Source organism: Geotrypetes seraphini, chromosome 3 (genome assembly GCF_902459505.1).
Source record: "Geotrypetes seraphini chromosome 3, aGeoSer1.1, whole genome shotgun sequence".
In the NCBI taxonomy this organism is placed as follows: Eukaryota; Metazoa; Chordata; class Amphibia; order Gymnophiona; family Dermophiidae; genus Geotrypetes; species Geotrypetes seraphini.
The window spans coordinates 13,560,950-13,567,620 of record NC_047086.1 but is presented as its reverse complement, the minus strand read 5'-3'; positions in this window follow the sequence as shown (position 1 = coordinate 13,567,620).

Below are 6,671 nucleotides of genomic sequence, written 5' to 3'. Positions count from 1 at the left end.
TTCCAAAAAATGACAATTGCCAAAACAATTTCTGGTTTCAGAAGCTCATTTTATCATCCAAAGAGTTTTATCTTACTATACTTTAATTTTTCTATAAGAATCTCATTAAACACCAAGGGGGTCATAATAATAATTTTTTTTAAAGTTCAAAAAGTGGCCTAAATCAGTACTTGGACGATAAAAAGCCAGATTGTCCAAGTATTCGATAATCAAAGCTGTATCTAAAACCAGCTTAGGCCTTTACCCTGCCTCTAAACACCTAGAGTGAAAAGAGGCGTTTTTAGGGGAGGGGTGGGCCGACCTAGACTTAGTCGTACAGCAAGTATAACCAAAAGTTTAGCAGGTTGCCAAGTCGGAACTTATACGTTTAGACTTAGACCAAGTCAAAACAGGTATTAGTTCCGAATAGGGGCTGCTGAGCTGATCGCAGCTGCAGCGATCAGCTCAGCAGCCCTGGCAACCTGCCCACACCCCACCGCAACGATCGCGGCAGGAGAGATGCCTCATCTCCCCTGCCACGATCACGATCCTCCGCCTGAACTGCTGCGAACCACGGCAGGAGAGATGCCCAATCTCTCCTGCCACGGTTCACGGCAGTTTAGGGGGGATTGCGATCGCAGCATCCTGCCGCAATCGTTGGGGGGAGGGGGGATTCTGTAACCGGTGTTGAATTTGACAGACGCCGGTTACAGAATCCAGCTTTTAGGTGGACTGGCCCCCCTCCTTCGCCTAAAAGATTTTGTTTTGATAGTTTGGGACTTGGGCAATTTTTTGGTTGATAATGTGTTCTAAGGTTAGACGTAGTGATGGTCTGGGCAATTAAATTGCTGAACCGTAGAGTTAGGCTTGGAAACAAACAGGAGAGACTGCCTTCACACCAGCGAGTAGTAAACACAACAACAAAGGTGGTTCAGTCTCTTTTATTGACATAGACTCGACACGATCGTGCTTCGGCCCAAAAGGGCCTGCTTCAGGAGTCTTTATATAATCGAATTGTACAAAACTCCACTACAATTTGAAACACGATCGTGTCGAGTCTATGTCAATAAAAGAGACTGAACACCAATTGGTCACCTTTGTTGCTGTGTTTCCTGAACGTAGAGGTAGGCCATCTAAAGAAAAACCTGATTTTGAACAGTTTTCTTGAGAATGGACATTTTCCCTGCTGCTGCTGCTTTCAGCGTTTAGGCCAAAAGGGGACAGCCTTTTTTTTTTAATTATTCCCCTCCACATATTACTAAGGGAGATGAACATATCATAAAATTTAAGAACTCAGATCATAGGACCTCCTATGATTAATACCATTCCAGGTCTACATCCTGCGCTCCGTTTTTAATCATATATGCTCACTCCTCCCACCCTAACTTATAAATCAACTGTGTGTGCTATCTATATTATTAAAGCACTGGTTTCTTGCATATAAAGGTAAAGACGGCAACGCTTATCTTGTAAGGGAGCCAACCACAATCAGCGCTGAATCTGTGGTACAAACTCCTGACGCCCTCTCCTAAAATTATGGGAGTTTCAGTCGGAAACATAGAAACATAGAAATAGACGGCAGATAAGGGCCCACGGCCCATCTAGTCTGCCCACCTTAATGTCCCTCCCCTACCTTTGCCCTGTGAATAGATCCCATGTGCCGATCCCATTTGGCCTTAAAATCAGGCACGCTGCTGGCCTCAATCACCTGTAGTGGAAGACTATTCCAGCGATCAACCACTCTTTCAGTGAAAAAGAATTTCCTGGTGTCACCTCGTAGTTTCCCGCCCCTGATTTTCAACGGATGCCCTCTTGTTGTCGTGGGACCCTTGAAAAAGAAGATATCTTCCTCCGCCTCGATGCGGCCCGTAAGATACTTGAACGTCTCGACCATGTCCCCCCTCTCTGTGCGCTCCTCGAGCGAGTATAGCTGTAATTTGTCAAGCCGTTTTTCGTATGGTAGATCCTTGAGTCCCGAGAACATCCGGGTGGCCATTCTTTGCACCGACTCCAGTCTCAGCACATCCTTGCGATAATGCGGCCTCCAGAATTGCACACAGTATTCCAGGTGGGGCCTCACCATGGATCTATACAATGGCTTAATGACTTCCGCCTTACGACTGACGAAACCCCTTCGTATGCAGCCCATGATTTGTCTTGCCTTGGACGAAGCCTGCTCCACTTGATTGGCAGACTTCATGTCCTCATTGACGATTACCCCCAAGTCTCGTTCTGCTACCGTTTTTGCTAGGATCTCGCCATTAAGGGTATAAGACTTGCATGGATTCTGGCTGCCCAGGTGCATAACTTTTCATTTTTTGGCATTGAAGTTGAGTTGCCATGTCCTAGACCATCGCTCCAGTAGGAGTAGGTCGTGCATCATGTTGTCGGGCACTGAATCTTCGTCTGTTGTGCATTTGCCCACTACATTACTCAGTTTGGCGTCATCGGCGAATAATGTTATTTTACCTCGAAACAGATCTTTGTCGGGGGATTTATGCTTCAAACTGCTGGATAAATGGTGGCGACTGGCCTGCATGAATCTATTCTCTTTGGGGTTCTGCCAGGTACTTGTGACCTGGATTGACTACTTTGGAAACTAGGCAAGATGGACCGTTGGTCTGACCCAAAATGGTTGCTCTTATGTTTTTATGTACTGGCCATCTCTACACGTAAACAATTTACAAGAGCCAAAAGAAGGCTTGTAATAATCTGTATTCACCATGTATACGTAACTGGTCCTGTACAACAGCAACAAATGCTGAGACTATGATAAAGGGGGGGGGGAGGAGAGGGTGCGATTTGCCCCGGGCACCATCATGGTGGGGGCGCCGGCACCTGTCCTCTTCTCCCGAACCCCCACCCCTGCCGTGTACATCAGCCCCTTCCCTTCCCTCATATCTCTGTTTCCCGGCGTGAGCCTTATCACGATCTCGCTGCCCATGTTGGTGTCGGCTCTCTCTGATGTCACTCACGGGTCCCGTGCCTAGTGACATCAGAGGGAGAGCCGACATGACGCAGGCAGCGGGTTCGTAGTGCTGCTCGTGCTGGGGAAATGAAAGAGGGAAGGGGGAAGGGGGCATGCATGCGGTGGGGGGGGGGCAGGAAGGAATGGGAGTGCGTAGAAGAGGGCGGGGGAGGGGCACCACTCACCCTCACTAAGCCACTGGATAAAGTCAAGTGCTCTGTCTTTAAAGGCAAGTCACAACATCTGATCCCAGCTGTCTATAGCCTATGAGCAAAACGGAGAGAGGACAAAAGCGCACGAGACTTCAGTGTGCTGACAATTTGGTGCAAGACACCAGCGCGCCACCTAAAAAGTGACTTGTAAAGAGCTTCGATGGGTGGTGTGGGGGGAACCTCCCCACACTTTACTTCAGACTGCTCGCGCTACTGTTGGGTGGGTGTGGGGGGGGTGCAACCCCCCCAAATTATAGAGAACACTTAAAAAATCAGGAAAAAGTTAAGTTTACTCTATAATGGAGGGTTCCAACCCCCCCAACGGCAGCGCGAAGAGTATGAAGTAAACGGGGGGGTTCCCCACTCACACCGCGCGTCGGAGCTCTTTAAAAGTCACTGTTTAGGCAGCGCGCTGGGGTCTTGCGCTGAATTGTCGGCGCGCTGGAGTCTGGCGCGCGAATTACTATGAACCGAGCAAAACACTATACTTGGGGATTTCCTGGACACCATCCAAGTCCAGGAGAGTCACTAGAAAGATGTACCATCAGGGAAAAGACCCCCAGCTGGGAGACGGCACAGAGAAGATGTTCAAACCTGGACAGATCGCTGTGTAATTTTTTTAGGACGCCTCAGCCCCACCACTCCAACGCTGTAATAGTTTTGTTACCGCGGGAAGGTTGTGTGGTGCCTCATCATTGGCTGTCCATTTTTTAGTCAATTTTTTAACCGTGTGTCACCAATATTCCAAAAATGTCTTCAAAAAGAAACTTTTTAGTGCAAATGCTAAACTTTATAAAAGTATAAATATTTACTTATCTCAGCCACCTTGGGAGTCAGACCCTAAAAAATTACACAGCGAATAGAACATATTGGATCCCGATGATATTTTGGGGGGGAAATGTGTTGATTTCATACTGGACAAAAATCCTACACATAGTAATATAGCCAGTGATAACAAACCTGGACAGAGGCATGTTTCTTAAGTTTAGATAAGTATAATCACGGGGGGGGTAACTTTAGAAGCATCTCCACGTGCAAGCAGTGGCACATGACGTACATATGCAAATCACACCACACGATCTGTGGCATGCCTCTTTTCACACCGATCTGGATATTTTAACCCCCGAAGCAGCCGCCTGGCTAAACATGGCCAAATCGGGCTCTGTGTTCGAAACCCTCCACTTTTGTTGCACAATACAGAAGATCCCACTCACTATTCACTCACCCTTCATCCAAAGATGTCAAACGAAAAAAACTTTATGATAACCTAATAGCCTCCAAAGCAGCTAAACTGGACACACAAATCACCACTCTGTTATCTTCGACTACAGACCACAAAGCCTTCAGGAGAGACATTAAAACCATACTCTTCAAAAAACACATAAAACCTATCCAGCACGACCAATCCCAACCCAATATCCAACACTCTATTTACCCTTAGATCTCTCTAATACTCTTTTATCTACCAAACGTTATCTAAAACCCATAATTTCACCCTATTCTTATCTCCTAAAGACCTCCACTTCCCTTTGGTAACTCTTTACCCAACATTTATTACCTTAAAAATTCTATGTCATCGCTTATTCTTCTCCTTCAAATTTTGAATGTAATTTTTGTTTTAGTTTGAATGTAATCCGCCTTGAACCGCAAGGTAATGGCGGAATAGAAATCACTAATGTAATGTAATGTAATAAAGGTGTTTTTGTATTATTTTGGACTTTTGTGATCTACTCACCAGTTCCTTCAGGGTTTAGAATGCTTACTTATTTGCAATGGACATGGGTTGGGACACAGGTGGTGCTGAAAGTTATGCCATTCAACCTGCATTTAGGTATTTGCACTTAACCCTTTCAGGACCAAGGGACATATTTGTCCCATAACTTTAAAATCCTATAAATTTTGATTGGGATAGTCTACAGTTCTAAATTTGATATGTACGGATTCCATAGGATACTGCCTTTATGTAAACAAACTGGTTCCGACATTCATTCATTAGCGTCGTTGCCAGATTGACGAGAAGATTCACTTGCCACACTGTCCATAAGCCAGAAGTGTGATTTTTTAAAATAAAAATAATGATATTTCACAAAAAAAAATCAATTTTTTGGCATCTGCAAGCCCTTTTTACCATAAAAATGTCGTCAAAACCACAAAAATTGGCCTACGATCCTTATGGTCCTGAAAGGGTTAAGAACCTAAGAATAGCCTTACTGGGTCAGACCAATGGTCCATCAAGCCCAGTAACCCCTTCTCACGGTGGTCAATCCAGGTCCCTAATACCTGGCCCAAACCCAAAGAGTAGCAACATTCCATGCTACCGATCCAGGGCAAGAAGTGGCTTCCCCCATGTCTTTCTCAGTAACAGACTATGGACTTTTCCTCCAGGAACTTGTCCAAAACTTTCTTAAAACCAGCTACGTTATCTTCTCTTACTACATCCTCTGGCAACGCATTTCAGAGCTTAACTATTCTCTGAGTGAAAAAATATTTCCTCCTATTGGTTTTAAAAGTATTTCCCTGTAACTTCATCGAGTGTCCTCTAGTCTTTGTATCCTTTGATGGAGTGAAAAATCAATCCACTTGTACCCGTTCTACTCCACTTAAGCCAGCTCTGTAATGAATAAATAAATGTTAGATGTGCTTATACCAGATAATACTAGTATTCTACAGTATAACACGTTGTCTCGCAAACTTTTTAGCTCCGGCAGACTTAACAGAGCAAATGTTTTTTTGCGGCACATTATAATTGAAATGATAAAATTGCAAAACCAACAAAAAATTAAATTTAAGAGTTATTTATTTGAAGTTCTTTAAGCTATGTATGGGTACTTGTAACAATGGTGAAACTTAACTTTAACTTTATTGATGTGAACCACCATACCCAGGGAGTTCTAGGCGGTTCACATCAATTAAACCGATTTACAAGAATTACGATTAATCAGATTTACAAACAACGAAGTTGTTGAGGTAAGCATGAAGAGGTTGTACAAGTCATTGGAGTTAGCAGGTTGGGAGAGAACAATAAGAAGGAGTAAAGGGAGAGTTCATATCGTTGGTCGGGGGGGGGGGGTGAGAGAAGTGGAAGAGGGGGGGATTAGGGATTCTGTCCTTGGAATAAATGAGTTTTGAGTAGTTTTCTGAAGTCGAGGTAGGTGGAGGCCTTGAGCATAATTTGGGCTAGCCATGGGTTCTGTGTATATACCGCAGGACCGTGAAGTTCTATGCGGTTTACAATGATTAAAAATGCTACAAATTGAGTAGAACTGACAAGTTAAAACTAGAGAATGGCGGCTCTAGAGGTCAGGTATTGTGGGAAAGATTGTACAAATCAACTGCCTAAGTGTTTCAGGAATAGATATGTTTTTAGGTGTTTTTAGCAAGCATACTTATGGGGAATTCAGAAGATACCTAAAAACATATCATAGATGAATTACATAACATAACATAGATGAATAGAGTTGCTAATCAATGCGATGGCTGCGCTTGTTTTTGAGTGAACAAAAGAACGGGTA